Below are 19,201 nucleotides of genomic sequence, written 5' to 3' on the forward strand. Positions count from 1 at the left end.
CCACTAGCATATATGAATTAGATCTATGAGATTGATGAACCTAATTAATCAGTATCAGATTTTTACCTTGTAAACAGGACCAAATCCACCTTCTCCGAGTTTATTTTCATTAGAGAAATTATTTGTTGCTGCTGCTATGGTTAACAAATCAAATAGAGGAAGCTCCATATCATCTTCTTCAGTACTTTCCGGGACGCTTTCTTCACAAGTGAGAGTATTTCCTAACGCAAAATTATGGTAATTATTAAAACTAGATGTTCACAAATATAAGTATCACTCATCTAACATGGTTAGGACCACAGTTATGTCCACAGTGAAAATCAAGATGACTTCATACCTCCAGTTCGTTTCTGCTTCCTCCTTGCACAACAAATAGCACTAACAAGTAGAAATACTGCCCCCAAAACTATACAGAGAATTACTGCTACTTTTGGGCCAATATTCTTGTGACGTTCACTCGATATTACACCTGTAGGTCACCATCATTTTATAAAGACATTTTTTCTCGATCTATATAACTGATCTCCTCATTTTCTGTAAGAGACAAATTACTGAAATTTGCAGCCACTTATTTCCACAGATTGGCTAATGTATAAACCTAAGCCTTATATATAAAAAAATAGGAAAACAAGTAACCAAGAGACAAAACAGTATACATTTGAGGATGCAACTTTTTATTTTTAACTTTTATATCAGATCAAGAATAATATTTCTTCAGCTAATATGCACAGAAAATCTTTTAACATGAATACCTCTTTGTGCATCGTAATAACTTTTCATCCAATAAAAACTTCACAAAACTGTCTGAAATATATAAACCACATGTGTAAAAACAAGTATTAAACGAGAAAGAAATGGGCAAGTCTCTAGAGTTTGTTAAAAGTCTGAAAACTAAGGGAACAGTCATGGATTTCAGATTTGAATATTAAAATCTAAGAGCTGGGGAAATTTTAGGTGACAAGCACAATAGTCTGCTTCTTGTTCTTCATGAACATCTGAGACATTGATATTTTAGCAAAAGAAGTATATACCTATATCTGCTGACGCCAATCTCATGTAGAAATCCTGCCCACCATCCGAATAGATGGTGACATCTGAGATATTTGTCGACCAAATAATACACCCACTTCCTTGCCCCCGTATATCAGCCCTAGCAACTGCTGTACAAGAACAAATTCTCAAGCACTCGGCCTTGCACTCATCAAGGCTCATCGTCATATCCACTCTGGCTCTCTCAGTATCTGGCAACTGATTCTGTTGAATCGTGACAAATCCATCGGTTCCATTCCTACAGTCTAACTTTGTCTTCCTAATGCACCCACCGGTCCAATCTCTGAGAGCCCAATTGGCTGGAAACCTCGGCAAAAAGCCTGGCAAGCAACTGCACATTGGTGTTTCTTCCAGCTGGGAGCAGACTGAGCCATAAGGCCCACACGGAAGGTACCTGTCACAACGAGTCCTCGGTGCGTACCAATAAAGACTCCACTCACCGGAATCAAGCCATACAAATCGTTGCAGGGCACCTGACTGGTCTACTACCAGCCTAGCCAAGGTATTATTAGTAACTTCACGCATAGTGCAGTAGACCTCCTCCTCGTTGTTAACAAACTTGTAGGAGCCCGTTGTGTCGTAACTTGCGTTATATGGATCTAGACCAGTAAACTCAATACCATTCCACGGACCAGACCTCAGTGTCTGAGCTGAACCGTTCCACATTTTCAACTGGGGGTCACCACGGAGGTCCAAAGTCAGGGAGTGATCCCCTGGCGACGGATCTGTAGGACTTGACCATGAGGTAAGGTTGCGGCTAAGCCCACTCGCCAGATTCGATCCTAGCTTCATGCCAGGTATCAGAGTATCAGTGGGGTAGTCAAAGCTCTGCCAGGCAAAGCTGCCCAAACCATTTTCACCAGCAACAACAAAGTTACCTGTATCCAGTAGTCTCGCTGTTGGATTGGCAACAGGCGTTGACGAAGCGGAAGACCAGATGACAGTAGAATTCTTATCAGTGATGAGGAGAGCCCCATTGCCGGTGATCGATAGCTCTCCGGTAGTACCGTCAAGTGGGCGGCGCCGGTTGGCGACCCAGATGACAGTCGGATTCGGGATATTATTGTACCATATGCCGACATATCGGTGGTTGTTATCGCTATCTTTGGGGGTGAAGAAGCCCAAAGCAAAGGTTCCCCTGGCGGAAACCAGTGTCTCACCGACGGAGAGGGATAGGGTAGGGGTTAAGGTGTCCCGAGAAGTAGAGACGGAGAACACAGAGAGCAAAATCGTTGAGCAGGAAAGAAGTTTCTTGCGTTGATGATGGTTCATGTTTCAGAAGAGCTCGAAACAAGACGGACGCCTTCAATTTTGACACACAAAAAAAAAATGTACCGATTTCCCCGTAATTTCAACAAGCCAAGTCAAATATAGGAAAGGAAAATCTCCACAAAAAAAGTCAGCATTAAAAATGTAGCCAGATGGTTTTATTTATACACCGGCGTGCTTGGACCGGTACACAAACAAATTACGGTCGATTCAAGATATGAAAGATTGAACAGCTCAATGACAGAACAAAGAAGAAGACCAGCACCATTCTAGGGTTCAGTTGTAGAGCTGACAGAACAAAGAAGAACCTGCAAAAATATATGGACAATGAGAAAATGTTTGCAAATGAATTTGATAAAAGAGGTAACTTTCGATTACAAATATGTTGGCTGGTAGTTCTTTATGGGGTAAGTTTTATTAATAAAAATTTAACGACGAAAAATGTTGAGAAAATCTTTGCAGAGGAATTTCATGAAAGAGTAAACTTTCAATTTCAATTATATTATTGGTAGGGAGTTTCTTCGGGGGGTTTTTCATTTTAACAACAAAAAAATGTTCACGAAAATCGTAATCGCCGTTGCCGGGGATCGAACCCGGGTCACCCGCGTGACAGGCGGGAATACTCACCACTATACTACAACGACGGTGAACGAACGAAGCTCGTATTATAGGAATATAATTGTACTTTCCCCTTCAAAGACGACATAATGTATTCCAAAATGAACATAAACCAAAACGAAAAGCCAAACGCTTTTGAGCGCAACCTTTTTTTTTTTTTTACTTCAGAGTTGAACTGGGATCTTTTTCTGTTTTTTGGGTGATGAGGGTACCTTGGTCAGTGCTTTCGGTTGAACCGTCATCAGCCATAGTTGAGTCCCCCCCAGCTTCAACTTCAACCATGCCCGGCTTTGCCTTAATACCAGGGGGTCCATCCCCTGATGATAGGGCGCACGAGAGGAAACTGAAATGTTTAATGCAAGGATTAGACTAATTTATGATCTACATATCTCAAAATATCTGCAAAATAAAAATCAAGATGTTTCGATACCTCTCACACATATTTTTCATTGTCTTTAAATATACTTGTGATGGGGTGTGGGGCCCTACCCACGTGGGTCTGTCTGCCCACGCCCACGAGAAAGAGCCGCCCTTCTCTTTCTTGCGCGCGCACGCAAGGGCCACGACGCCCGCAGCCTCGAGCCCAGCGCCCGAGTTCGTGTCCTTAAGCGCCGCTTCCCGCCACTGTTCCCGCGCGCGCTTGTTTTCCCGCCGCGAGCTCCCGCCAAACTTCGGTTCCCCCTTTTCTGATCTCCTATAAATAGAGAGGTGGGGTGTGTGGGGAAATTAAGAAAAAAACAAGTGGGTTGTTCTTTTGAGAAAAAAGAAAGAGTGAGTTGAGAGAGAGCTTGTAAAGTTTGGTATTCTCCTCATATTGAAACCCCCTCCCGTGGACGTAGGAAAAATCTCGTGTTTGTATTTGTTTTATCTGTGAGTTGTCATAGCTTGTAGGTTCCCTCAATATTCGGTCTTAGAGCTGATGAGAGGAAGAGTGTATATTTCACTTTGATGAAATATATCACTTTCGATTCTTGTTTCCTTTGAGAAATAAGAATTTCACTATCTATTCTCGTTTCCTTTGAGAAACAAGAATATAGATGTTGACTTGTGCTTTTGTGACAACAAAAGCTAGGGCTCTCTCTCAGGTGATAACGCTTCCGCGGCGACGGGCGTGACTCCGCCCCAACAATTGGTATCAGAGCCTTATTCAGACTGGAGGTGGTAAAATTTCTGATCTGAGGTGGTGGTTGAATATTGTGTGGTCAAACACAAAGAAATTGTTAAAAAAAAAATCCTGAGAGAAGCGGATTGACATAATACAAGCGGTAAATGGCTTCTACAAGTAAAACAAATAAAATTGGAAAATACGAGATTGAAAAATTCAATGGAAAAAATGATTTTTCTTATTGGAGGATGCAGATGAAAAATTCGCTGATTTCGCAAAAATTGCACAAAGCTTTGGCTGGAAGAGAGAAGCACAAAAATATGTCTGATGAGGATTGGGAGGAGCTGGATCTGGAAGCACGGGCGTCGATTATCCTTTGCCTTGAAAGGGATGTAGCTTTCTTGGTGGACGGGGAGGAAACGGCTTCGGGCGTGTGGTTGAAGTTGGAAAGTACCTTCATGACGAAGAGTCTAATGAACCGGATCTATTTAAAATCTAAATTGTATACTTGCAAGATGGACGAGGGCTCGTCAATCCGGGAGTACATCAACAAATTCGATAGGATCATATCGGACTTGAAAGACATTGAGGTGACAGTGGAAGACGAGGATCAGGCGCTTCTACTACTTCTATCTCTGCCGAAGTCTTATGAGAACCTGGTGCAAACACTGATGCTTGTGGGTGACAATTTGACGATGGATGAGACAAGAACGGCGCTTCTAGCAGTATGGCCACTGGTGGTAACAAAGAACAAGCGCAGGGGCTGTTTGCCAGAGGAAGAGGCAATGAGCGAGGAAAAGGCAAGGGAGGAAAGTCTAGATCTAAATCGAGACCTCTTGCGGGACGAGCGCGTTTCAAATGCGGCGAAGTTGGGCATTTCAAGGTCGACTGTCTAAACAAGAGAGTAGGTGGGAAGAAGAACAACAATAAGACTGAAAGACGAGAAGGCAAGGAAGAGGCGAGCTACGCTTCAGAGGATGGGAGCGATAAGGAATGTTATGTCGTCACGGATGGCGAGGATACCTCCGGGAAGTGGATTCTTGATTCTGGTTGCTCTTACCACATGTGTCCAAACAGGAAGTGGTTTACTACCTACAGGAGCATTGATGGTGAAACCGTATTGATGGGGAACAACCATGCTTGTAAAACGGTGGGGCTAGGTAATATCAAAATCAAGATGCATGATGGAGTGGTTCAAACCCTGAAGGACGTACGACACGTTCCCGACTTGCGGAAGAATCTCATCTCAGTCGGTGCTTTGGACTCCGGGGGTTGCAAGATTGTAACAGAGAACGGAGTGAAGAGGGTTGTTCGGGGTTCCTTAACAGTGATGAAGGGTGTTCGTCACGGTAATCTATATACTCTCTCGGGTATGACAGTGACGGGAGATGCAGCAGTTGGAGCTGAAGGAAGTGGTGGAGACCCATGTGAGCACACACGGTTATGGCATAGGCGGCTTGGGCACATGTCAGAGAAGGGTCTGGATCTGCTTGGTAAAGAGGGTTTGCTGAAGAATCTGAAGAAGCCTTGCATGGATTTTTGCGAGGACTGTGTGTATGGAAAGGCGCACAGGGTTCAATTTCTGAGGAGCAAGCACAAGAGCAGAGGGATACTAGATTATATGCACACGGATGTTTGGGGTCCGGCTTCGACAACTTCCAAGGGTGGTTCCAGATATTTTGTCTCATTCATAGATGATCATTCGAGGTATGCTTGGGTCTATTTCCTAAAGCATAAGAATGAGGTATTTGAGACATTCAAGAAGTGGAAGGCGATGGTTGAGAACAGGACGGGCAAGAAATTGAAGACACTGAGATCTGATAACGGTACAGAGTATACAGACAGTGCTTTCAAGGAGTTCTGTGATCAGGAAAGGATTGCCAGACACTGGACAGTCAGGTCTACACCACAGCAAAATGGGGTCGCGGAAAGACTGAACCGAACACTGCGGGAGAAAGCAGTGAGTATGCGATCATATGCTGGTTTGGGCAAAGAATGGTGGGCAGAATCGATTGCTACAGCTTGCTATATAGTGAATCGATCTCCACATTCGACATTGGACGGTGATACACCCTATCGGGTGTGGTCAGGGGAGCATACAGATTATGAGAGGCTCCGAATCTTCGGGTGTACCGCCTACTATCACGTCAACGAGGGAAAGCTTGACGCGAGAGCCAAGAAGGCAATTTTCTTGGGGTATGCAAAGGGCATAAAAGGCTACCGCCTTTGGTGTACAGAAGATTCGAAGTTCGTGATAAGCAGGGACGTTACCTTTGATGAGAAGTCCATGATTGCTAGGGTGCCCAAAGATGGTGGTGTTGATACTGTCGGGACTCCCGAGTCCCAGGTTATTGAGATAGAACCGAAAGACCAACCAGGTTCTAGTCGTGTTCAAGTGGGAAATCAGGTAGATGATGAGCTTGAGCAGGAGACAACAGCAGCTCGAGGATAGCTTGCCTTCCACTAGGCCAAGGCGAGTATACAAGCAGGTACAGAAGCTGGGGGCTGATCAACCCCTGAAGCACTATGGGCATGTTAATTTGGTTGAGTATGCACTCTCGGTGGAGGAAGCTATTCGAGACAAGAATAGTGAGAGTTGGTTGGCTGTGATGGAGGAGGAGATGGAATCTCTCCGGAAGAACCAAACATGGGAGGTGGTCCCATTGTCCGTAGGAAAGAAAGCTATAGGTTGTAAGTGGCTGTATAAAAGAAAGGAAGATCCTTCAGAGCTCGGTGGAACGAGGTACAAGGCGAGGCTAGTGGCTAAGGGGTTTGCACAAAGAGAGGGTGTGGATTACAATAAGATATTTTCTCCGGTGGTGAAACACACTTCTATTCGGGTGCTATTGAGTATTGTTGCTCATGGTGATCTTGAGCTGGAACAACTCGATGTCAAGACGGCCTTCTTGCACGGAGACTTGGATGAAGAGATATATATGCATCAACCTGAGGGTTACAAGGTTGAGGACAAGGAGAATCATGTTTGTCGCTTGAGGAAATCACTATATGGATTGAAGCAATCTCCACGGCAGTGGTACAAGCGATTTGACTCCTTCATGCTAAAGCATGGGTTTTCCCGAAGCGACTATGATTGTTGTGTCTACATTCGGAAGCTTCGTGGAGGTGATTATATCTATCTCCTGTTGTATGTGGATGACATGCTTATTGCATCAAAAAACAAGGTGGAGATAGATAAGCTGAAATCTCAACTTAGCAATGAGTTCGAGATGAAGGACATTGGCGCTGCAAAGAAAATACTGGGTATGGAGATTAGAAGAGAGCGGGCGAATCGGCGATTGTTCTTGAGTCAAAAGGGCTACATAGAGCGGGTGATCGCGAGGTTCGGGATGCAAAGTGCTAAGTCGGTGGTGACTCCATTGGCTCAACACTTCAGGCTTTCAGGTAAACAATCTCCCACTACAGCGGAAGATAAGGCACACATGGAGCGTGTTCCCTATGCTAGTGCAGTTGGCAGTTTAATGTACGCAATGGTGTGTACACGCCCAGATATTTCACAGGCGGTTAGTGTGGTCAGCAGATTCATGGCGAATCCTGGAAAGGCGCATTGGGAAGCGGTGAAATGGGTCCTGAGGTACTTGAAAGGTACCGCGGATACGGGTCTGTGTTTTGGTGGAGATACATGTCAGATCGACGGGTTTGTGGACTCAGATTATGCGGGCGATCTAGATAGATGGCGATCTACTACTGGTTATGTATTCAAGATACATGGGGCTCCAGTTAGTTGGAGATCGATGTTGCAGGCTACAGTAGCACTTTCTACAACAGAGGCCGAGTACATGGCCATGGCGGAGGGAGTGAAGGAAGCATTGTGGCTATGGGGTCTTCTAGACGATTTAGGGATTGAGCAGGAAAGCGTGAACTTGTGGTGCGACAGTCAAAGTGCAATTCACTTGGCGAAAAATCAAGTTCATCATGCTCGTACCAAGCATATCGACGTCAGATATCATTTTGTGCGGGATGTCATAGAGGATGGTGATATTTCTCTCATGAAGGTGCATACGAATGAGAATCCCGCGGACATGTTAACTAAGGTGGTCATAGGCAGCAAGTTCCAGCATTGCTTGGACTTGCTTCATATCAGCCCGTGTTGATTTGCCCAAGAGGGCATGGCCCTGCGGGGCGGTGATGGACGTGAGGTGGAGACTATGTTGGAGAATAATAGCAGAACTACGGTTAGCTTGATCCCGGTGGAGGGTACGTAGGCAGTCACGGTATAGTGACGCAGCTGGTATGGCCTGGTTTGGCCTGGATATCTCTCTGGTGGAGTTTGTGGGGGTTCTTCTGGTGTTGTCGTTCAAAATTTGAGGTTTATCAAATGATGAACGAGGTGGAGAATTGTGATGGGGTGTGGGGCCCTACCCACGTGGGTCTGTCTGCCCACGCCCACGAGAAAGAGCCGCCCTTCTCTTTCTTGCGCGCGCACGCAAGGGCCACGACGCCCGCAGCCTCGAGTCCTGTGGACGTAGGTAAGTTTGCCGAACCACGTAAATCTCGTGTATTTACTGTTTTCTGGGTGTTGGCTATAGCTTGTAGGTTCCCTCAATATTCGGTCTTAGAGCTGATGAGAGGAAGAGTGTATATTTCACTTTGATGAAATATATCACTTTCGATTCTTGTTTCCTTTGAGAAATAAGAATTTCACTATCTATTCTCGTTTCCTTTGAGAAACAAGAATATAGATGTTGACTTGTGCTTTTGTGACAACAAAAGCCAGGGCTCTCTCTCAGGTGATAACGCTTCCGCGGCGACGGGCGTGACTCCGCCCCAACAATACTTATCGCAAAACTGTTAATTTCATAATCACTTGATACAAGAGTAACCATAACTCAGTATGTCAAGTTTTTTTTTTATATCATCCAAAACATATAAATCAATAAAAACGAAGTGGATCAAATAAATTGATTGCTTATAACTTAGTCTCGAACATGCCGCTTTAGATTGAATGTAAGTTGGCAACTCAGGAATATTCTTCTCTATTACTTATAGTATCCAACATACGATAATTATCAACTCGAATTCAAAATTCGGATTCTGAAAGTAAATTTCCAACCTTCTAGATGTGATCTACTACATATGCATGCGACCTACAAACTATAGCTATCCACACCATATGTTTAATTTATGACGGATGAATCGGTCTTTTCTACAGTAATATAAAAAAAAATCTTATGAACACCTTTTTGGTTGAATGTGAATATTGTGCACCAGATAAGTGAGTTAATTAACTACAAAGAGAAGACGCAATCAATTGCACGCGTTGATGCATTATCATTGGGGGTTTTTTTTTTCTATTTTGGCATTTTCTAAAGCATCATTAGGTTAAAGGAATGGAAGCAAATTTTACAGGAGATCTTAAGTTAGATGGCACAATGGATCTATGGGAGATTACAAAATAATCTTAATTGATTATTGTTATGATGAGCATGAATCAATTATGATTTTTTTAAGAGAATGGAAATTATGCTAATTACTCCAAAATATATCACAAGTGTTTTTCTTAAAGTAAAATAATCGGATTTGTGAAATTAAAAGGGTACATGAAACCTCTCCTCGTCATGCTTCGGTGACACCTACGTAGATCTGAGCGTCAAAAACGTAATTTCTGCATCTTACAAGGTTGATTTTGTAAAATAATATTGAGAAGGAGAGTTCTTTAAAAGGAAAATAGACCAGAATCTAGTCAAGTAAAATCATGGAGGTCGATATTCCTTGTTCGGACCTCCACACCTCCGATCTTCATCTTGTATGAATTTTGCATCCACCAATGAAATAAATAAAACATTGGAAGCTTCTCATTCAACTGATAGCTCCTTATTATTATTATTTTTAATAATATATAAAGTTGAAAATGATATAGATTATGCTAGTCCTGTACATCCGGGCCGGCCCGGCCCTGCCTGGAAAACCGGGCCCGGACCGGGCAAAACCAGAGCCCAGACCTGAGCCCTTGCCTCGGGCCTGAGCGGGCCGGGCTCCGGGTCAGCCCGAATTTTTAAAATTTTTTTTTAAAAATTTAATTTTTTTTAATTTTAAAATATACATAAAAATTACAGAAAATACTAATAAAAAACAATAATATTATTAATAACTTGAAATGATATAAATTATAAATAAAAAAATTATAAAAATGAAAAATGATAAAAATAACTTCTTTATTAATAATCAGTAAATTATTTACAAATATAAATTTATTTTGGAATTCGTCGCATCATAATAGATGAGTACATCTCAACTAGGTTGGCACCTACTCACTTATATCACTATCATTTGTAACTGCTTCCAAAATAATTCATTACGAATTTAAAGCTAAGAAATAAAAATTACAGTTTGATGAATATTGTTTAATTTTTATATCTATCTGCTAGTCTCAACTATTTAAATTTATCTTCAATTCCAGCCATCCGATCGATGCCTTACGTTCGCTTCTCGTACCTCCACCAATCTTGTAAGCACATCACCGCTTGTATAGTATACGGATCTAAGTATGTCATGTGATCGTCGATCAAACGTCCTGTTGTGCTAAAGGCGAATTCCGAAGTTACTGTCGAAATCTGCACTGTTAGTAAGTCACGAACCATGATGGAAAGTATAGGAAATGAAACTTATCCATATACTCTCCACTATTACAAAATATCTTAAGCATTTCCTTGACATTTAACTAAAGAAGCAGATAAATATTTGTTATGGTGATCACTCACCCAAGATATGGATATTGGCAAAATGATACGATAAGAGTCTTAAGCGAAACAAGCTCAACCATTTGACCGACTCCCACAGTCATCTCTCGGTCATAGGGGAAAGAAAGCTCTAGTCAACCTTCAAGAGTTCAAGGCACAACGACTCTTCAGTCGGATAATAAGCCCTTGGCTCTTTATCAAGGTAAGTCCAAGGCCCAGCATATGGTCGAATCCTCCAATACAACTCGATCATCATGGCTAAATTGCAAGACCTTGGTACATTATCAGGGATAAACCCAAGAAACAATTACAGAGGTCTCGGCCCTACCGACTCATCAAGCCGACACTCTGGTGTCGCACAAGAGGCGATGCTAGTTGGTACGAGAGATCCTGACCTCCCAGACGAGTTGACATCTTTATATCGACTCGAGAGATGGTTATTACCTGAGATAAGACGACATTTCAACCAGTCGGACAGGTCGACGCAAAAGGCGATGTCGGTTGACCCTATTATCGAGGGCGACCCTATTTAGGGCACTCGATCAGTCATTGGGCATTTCTTAGAAATGACTGGAGGGACATTCCCTGCTGTCGATTAAATTGAGAACTCGGCCCTAGCCTCAAGCCTCTCACCCAAAGCACATGTCGACATCTCAGTCGACCTCAGACAAGCCTTATCCAGATTTTGGTCTGATAAGTCTCCATGACTTGTCAGCTTAATCACTTTCCGGAAAATACAGAGACACTCTCTCCCATAATGAACTGACTTCCCCTCCAGTCGCCAGTCGACATCTGTAAAGCGAGGGACGACTCAGTATGCTCACGTGACTTCTGCCACAACTCACAAGTCACTTCTCGGATATCACGGAGACACCATCTTTCAGGCTGAAATGACTTCCCCTCCAATCGCCAGCCGACACCTGTAAAAGCGATGGATGACTCACCTTCCAGCTCATACTTGATCACCGCCATTCTGCATGGCCGAAATGAGAAATTTGCGATGGAGATCCAATATAGATGGATGCTATTCACCATGAGAAAGGGAGGGAAAAAAGTAATAAAAAAATCTTCCTCTTGACCCAATTTGAGAGATGATCATCTCTAATGTACATAGCATAAGAACACATAGTTCTAAACTTCACTCAAGCTCACGTTCATCAACTGACTTGATCGTCGGAGGAACCACGGGGGAACCGGCCCCCGCCCTCTCACGAGTTCCTTCTATCTATGCAGTGCAGAGATCAAGCCATCGTTTAAGAACTAGGCATAAAATCGGAGAAGTGAACTGGCCCTCCATCATCCTTCATCACCCCGCAACCATCCTCTTCTAGATTAATTGGTTGTTTGATCTAGAGCATCAACAATATTCATCTATTTCAGAAACCTCTAATGATGATCCAAGTCCAGATCCACCAGTTAGCTCAGCTACCATTGCATACCTATTAAAACTTATACTTTTACCTCGGCTTGAGCTCGAAGGTGCCAAAACTGTAAACTGTTGTGCAGCTACACTATGTCTAGCTGCATACGCATTATATAAGGTTTAAAAATAATTTTTAATAGCTAAATTATGAGAAGTAGCAGTAAGGGTGGATCCATCATCTAAGTCTATAATTTGTCCACCATACAATAATTGTAACAAACTTCAAAGGATAATATCCTTCAAACATGGATCAATAAGAACCCGCAAACCAAAAATATGAGGAATATGCCTAAAATACTTATTAAATTTGCTCTCCATTTGAAAAATTATAGCCCCAAAAGTATCATTCATATGATATTTGGTATTTTTTTTTTGAAATTTAAAATTTGTAAAGCAGCTAAAGTAATAGTTGGAACAGTAAGATAATAACATTGTAGCATCATAAAAAACTTGTAACATCTCATTTAAATTACATACAATTATCCATTCATCTTCAGTTATTCCATAAGTGCTACCATAGCTAGAATTAGAAGCATAATAATTTATAAAATTATTTATAATTTTTTTATATTCTATTGCCACACTTAACATTACATGGGTGGAATTCCACCTATGTAATGTTTTTGTATGCAACTAAAAAGAAATGATGCATTTTATCCATTTATGCAATTAAAATGCGATTGAAAGGTAGGAAACTAAAAAGTGGCAAAGTACTAAAATAAAAATCATTTGAGCTATGCATCTAAGTTGCATGGAAACAAGTATGGGTACCAGTAAGGGTGCAAGTATGACCACGAGATATGGAAAAATTGTAAAATGGACTATACGAGGACACAACTACATATATGTATTGAAATTAATAATTTACATGAGATCATTACATTTCCTATCACATTTAAGTTTCTTTTATTATGTTAACTTTTATAAATTAGAAACAACTTGCTTTTGAACTAAACACCTCCTTTAAAATCATGAAGATATAAGAGACCCGTCTAGCTAGGATTTTATGGAGCAAGAATAGGGTTTACATTAAAAGCTTATACACATTTTAGTGTTGTTTATAGTTATCAACCAAATAAATTAGCCTAAAAATTTCATACCTAGATATCCTCCCATTTGTCCTTGTCTTTCCACTAATAAAAACCATCAACACTAGCGTTCGAAGTCCAAGATTCCATATGATAAAGGAAGATTATCTAACTGGGATTTGATGATGTAAAAGTGTGATCAAAGTAGAGATCATATATATTCTCCATGTAATTTTGACCAGACAACTAATCAACCAACGTAGAAAAATGGATTCTTCCAGAGTCTAATAGCTAAAGATCTTATTTTCCCTTACCTCCTCACTCATCATCTTAGTTAGATAACTATCAATAGAAGGACTATAGTCCAAATGCCCAAATTGTTGCGCGTGACGGAAATTTCGGCAGCACTTCGGCAGCACAACAAGAGAGTCAGGTCGCAATAGGAAATCTTGTTTCACAAAGAAAACAAGAACCTTAAGCAAAATATCTCAACCAAGTGAGATATCAGTTCTTCCTCTCATCAGTTCTAGGACTGACCTGTCGAGGAAACCTAAAAGCTATTACAAATCACACAAATAGCGAGACAACTAATTTTACGTGGTTCGGCAAATTGCCTACGTCCACGGGGCAAGGAGGGGGAGATCTACTACTAGATGGAGAGAATACAACTAGGGTTTACAATCACTCAATATAAACCCTCACACAAACTCTCAAATCCCTCACACAAATACTCTCTCACAAAAGGGTGCACAAAAGCCTTGCACAGCCGCTGCTTCTCCTCTGTGTTTTTCACCTGCAGCCGCAAAAGATTTCCCAAGCCGAAACAAATCCTTGCGCAGCCAAATCTCCTCGCTCTCTGCTTTTTCGCACTAAGCCGCAAAAATCAAAACCCTCCTTCGCTCAACCACCGAAAAAATACCTAGCACAGGTATTTATAGTACGAAGCAGTGGAAGAGTTGGGTGGGCCGACTTGAGTTCGAACTATAAAAAACCTTGGCCCACGTGCTCTACTTCCCACGCGTAAACTAACAAACGCGTTCACAATTCTCCACATCGGTGAAGTTTTTCCAAAACTGAACCGACACCAAAGCAACCAAATGTCTCACTTAGAGACCCAAACGAGAATGTGAACACTCTTTAAATGTCGGTACAACTCACCATATCGGCTACATCATAAAGACTGCCTACGTATCCTCTTGCCCAAGGAATCAAGACTCACGTAGTTTACCCAAATGGCCGCCAACGGCCTCAACAATCACGAATATGCAACAAGTTTCGACAATGATCAAACTTGTTGCTCAAAACCACCTTTGTGAGCATATCCGCTGGATTATCCTTCGTGTGGACTTTCACTATCTCCACATCTCCATCTTCAAGAACATCCCGAACGAAGTGATAACGAACATCAATATACTTCGTCCTCGCATGAAAAACCTGATTCTTCACCAAATAGATAGCACTCATGCTATCATAATGAATAGTGATGGATCACTGCGATATACTAAGTTCCTCCAAAAGTCCTCAAAGCCAAATAGCCTCATTCACAGCCTCCGTAATCGCTATATACTCTGCCTCCGTCGTAGACAAAGCCACCATCGACTGTAAGGTGCTTCTCTAACACACCGGCGCACGGGTCAAAGTAAACACATACCCCGTAGTAGACCGGCGCTTCTCCAAATCCCCGACATAATCCGAATCAACATAACCAATGCATAGTTGCCCACCTATAGTGTCCCGCTCATAAACTAAACCAACATTGAGCGTACCTCAAATGTACCTCAAAATCCATCTCACGGCGTCCCAATGACCCACTCCTGGATCGTGCATGTATCTCGAAACCTTGCTCACCACCTGTGATAAATATGGTCTCGTATATACCATCGCGTACATCAAGCTCCCAACCGCACTCGCATATGGAGTCTTCGATATCAACTCTCAATCTTTAACTGACTTCGGTGAAAGATTAGCTGAAAACTTCAAATGGGCTCCCAATGGTACACTAACTGGCTTCGTATCCATGCTAACATAAAATCACTATAGTACTTTCTTCAAATAAGCCACATGTGTCAAACAAATTCTGCCCTTCTTCTTGTCTTTGTCGATCTCCATTCCCAAAATGTGTTTGGCCTCACCCAAGTCCTTCATCTCAAACTCATTTGAAAGCTGAACTTTCAACTCATCTATAGCCGACCTAGAAGTAGAGGCAACCAACATGTCATCGACATAAAGTAACAAATAGATTTATGCACCTTCTTTCAACTTGCGAAAATATACACAAGGATCAAACTGGCTCCGAGTGTACGAATGACCAATTATAAAACCATCGAATCGTTTATACCACTGTCGAGGAGACTGCTTCAAACCGTATAGCGATTTCTTCAATTTGCAAACTAATTTTTCTTTCCCTGCAGCTCGGAATCCCAATGACTAAGTCATATATATTTCTTTATCAAGATCACCATGAAGAAATGTCGTCTTCACATCCAACTGATCTAACTCCAAACCATACCGTGCCATCAAAGCAAGCAAAATCTGAATCGAAGAATGCTTCACCACCGGAGAGAAAACCTCATTATAGTCAATTCCTTCCTCCTGCGCATAGCCCTTCGCAACCAACATAGCTTTTAACCTCAATGGAGTGCCCTCAATACCCTCCTTCTTCGTGTATACCCATTTGCAACCAATTACCTTTCGCCCCTTTGGAAGCTCAACAAGCTCCCATGTATCGTTCTTATGAAGAGATTCCATCTTCTCCTGCATAACCACCTGCCATGAATCAGCCTCTGAACTCTGCTCGGCCTCTCTGAATGTAGTAGGTACCAACTCATCGATACTCTCTACCGGAAGTGCATACGCAACTGTGTCAGTATACCGTACTGGCATCTGTATGTTTCTCCTATGTCTTCGAACCACAATCGAATCCTGAACCTGAGCTGTCGGTCTCTGATCCTGTACATCAGTACTTGTATCCCCCGTGTCATCGTCGTGCTCGCCTGGCGTCACCTCAGTCGGCACTCTAATGGATACTGTACCATCTGGATAATGTGGAGCTGCATCGATCTTCACCACCTACGATATCTCCTCCGTCAGATCGCTCTCCACCTGATGAGAGCTGAAAAGCTTCAAGATAGAAGCTTCATTAAATATGACGTCCCTACTCAGCATAATCTTCTTATCAACTGGATCCCAAAGCTTGTATCCCTTAACAGCACGTTTGAATCCTACAAATATGGCCTTCCTAGCTAGAGGTTCCAATTTATCTGTTCTCACATGATAAAATACAGGGCACCCGAATACCTTGAGCTGGTCATAGCCGTGTGCTGGCTCTCCCGACCACTTCTCCATTGGGGTCTTCCCCTTAATCGCAGATGAAGGCAGCCTATTAATGAGGTGGCTCGCATATGTAAGTGCTTCAGCCCAAAAGATCTTCTCCAAACCACTCTGTGACAATAAGCATCAGATCTTCTCCAGTAAAGATCGATTCAACCTCTCTGCCACCCCCATTTTACTGTGGTGTATGACTAACTGTGAAGTGTCTCTCTATGCCCTCGTCTCGACATAGCTGCTGAAAGGGGTCAGAAGTATACTCACCACCGTTGTCGGATCACAACGTCTTGATCTTTCTCCCAGTCTGCAGTTCTAATCTCTTTTTCCACTCCACAGATATATCTAGGACTTCACTCTTCTTCATCATGGTGTACACCCAACAACGCCTAGAATAGTCATCAACGAACATGACGAACCAATGTCGACCACCAAGTGATGCAGTGTTGGTAGGACCCCAAACGTCTGTGTGCATGTAGTCCAGGATACCCCTCGTCTGATGAATGGTAGTCCCGAACTTCACCTTCATTTTCTTACTAAGAACACAGTGCTCACAGAACTCAATCTTTCCACTCTTGGCTCCCTTAAATAGCCCCTGCTTGCACAATGCCTGCAGTGACTTTTTACCTGTGTGCCCCAACCTATAGTACCAAAGTCTGCTCATGTCCTCTTCTGAAATAGCCGAAGCAACCTGGCTAATCTTGATGCTTCCCTTTAGATAATACAAATTCCGATTGCGGACTCCCTTCATCACCACCAATGATCCCTTAGTAACCTTCGCTACAGCATTTTCGAAAGTCACTTTGAATCCCTTCGCCTCCAAAGCTCCAACTGAGATAAGATTTTTCTTCAGTTGAGGAACAAACCTCACCTCCTTCAACTCACGGACTACTTCATCGTGCATCCTAATCCGCACGGTACCTATCCCACAAACTCCACAGGATTGATCATTTCCCATAACAACAATACCCCCGTAGACTTTCTCAAAAGATGCAAACCAGTCTCGCCTAGGGGTCACATGATAAGTAGCGCTAGAATCAAACATCCAATCTGATGCATCCACATGGTTCACCTCCGGAGTAATCAGTAGATAAAAGCACGAATCATCGGAATCATCCCCTTTCGTAATATTCACCTCATTGGCCTTTGGACCCTTTTTCTTGCCGTTCTCTTTCTCCTTGAGCTTCGGGCAGTCTCTGTTCCAATGTCTCTGTTCCTTACAGAATGCACATTTGTTCTTTACTAATTAGTGGCGGTTTCTTGACTTTGACCTCCCTCTATTACTACCTTTTGGATATGGGCTTCTACCTCTCATCGACAAGGCCTCTCCTGAAGTACTAGCGCGAGAAGTCTCATTATCCTTCCTCCTCAAATCGTAATTCGTCAAAGCGTTAGTCACTTCACTATAGCTGATAGAAGATCTCCCGTTCAACAAAGTGAGCACAAATGTGTCATACTCCTCATCCAGTAAGGAGCCCAACAAAATAATCGCCTTGTACTCATCCGATATCTTCTCATCAATATTCGCCAAGTCCGACAATAACTTCGTATAGTTGTTCACATGAGCCGCTAGCGAGGTACCTCTGGACATCTGAAATCTGAAGAGACTTCGCAGCAAGTACAACATATTCTTAACACTCTTCGTGAGATACTTGTTGTTGAGAATTTCCCACATCTTTATTGCAGACGTCACACCAATCATATCATATTTCAGTTCCTGTTCCAAACAGGACCTGATCACCCCACATGCGTTCCTATTCATCTTCTCCCATATCGCCTCATCATATTTAGGTGACCTCTCGTGGACCATGCTAGTCTCTTCTAAATTCTGAGCATTGAGCGCATCCTGTACGTCGCTCATCCACAAACCAAAGTTGATTTTGCCATCATACTTCACCATACTAATCTTAGTGTTCTGGAAACCAACTTGTATTGTACTCACCATCGACTTGCTGCTTTCACCTTCTTCTCTCATTACAAACTAACTCCAAATTGTAGAGAAAGAACAAATTTGATAGAAATTAGGAACCACCCAACTGAACCCTAGATCGGATTCCAAATAGATCTCCTGTCCACACGAGGAAAGCGAAATCTCCAACGATAACTCCTAATGCTATCTCCACCGAAGCCTAGAACTCCAAGAACCAAGCTTCACACAAGAATCTTTCTCCACCAAACTCCAAAACCGTAGATCTGAAATCTGGGCTCTAATACCACTTGTTGCGCGCAACGAAAATTTCAACAGCACTTCGACAGCACAACAAGAGAGTCAGGTCGCAATAGGAAATCCTGTTTCACAAAGAAAACAAGAACCTTAAGCAAAATATCTCAACCAAGTGAGATATCAGCTCTTCCTCTCATCAGTTCTAGGACTGACCTGTCGAGGGAACCTAAAAGCTATTACAAATCATACAAATAGCGAGATAACCAAATTTACGTGGTTCGGCAAATTGCCTACATCCACGGGGGCAAGGAGGGGGAGATCTACTACTAGAGGGAGAGAATACAACTAGGGTTTACAATCACTCAATCTAAACCCTCACACAAACTCTCAAATCCCTCACACAAATACTCTCTCACAAAAGGGTGCACAAAAGCCTTGCACAACCGCTACTTCTCCTCTGTGTTTTTCACCTGCAGCCGCAAAAGATTTCCCTAGCCGAAACAAATCCTTGCGCAACCAAAT

General features: G+C 42.6%; 1 non-coding gene and 1 pseudogene across 1 annotated transcript; both read right to left on the minus strand.

Moving 5' to 3' along the window:
* Positions 1-2,544, minus strand: part of LOC109849984 — a 5,178-nt pseudogene extending 2,634 nt beyond the window's left edge.
* On the minus strand, positions 2,892-2,963 carry TRNAD-GUC. The gene has a single exon. It is a non-coding gene; the product is annotated as a tRNA-Asp (tRNA).

This window comes from Asparagus officinalis, chromosome 7 (assembly GCF_001876935.1).
Source record: "Asparagus officinalis chromosome 7, Aspof.V1, whole genome shotgun sequence".
Classification (NCBI taxonomy): Eukaryota; Viridiplantae; Streptophyta; class Magnoliopsida; order Asparagales; family Asparagaceae; genus Asparagus; species Asparagus officinalis.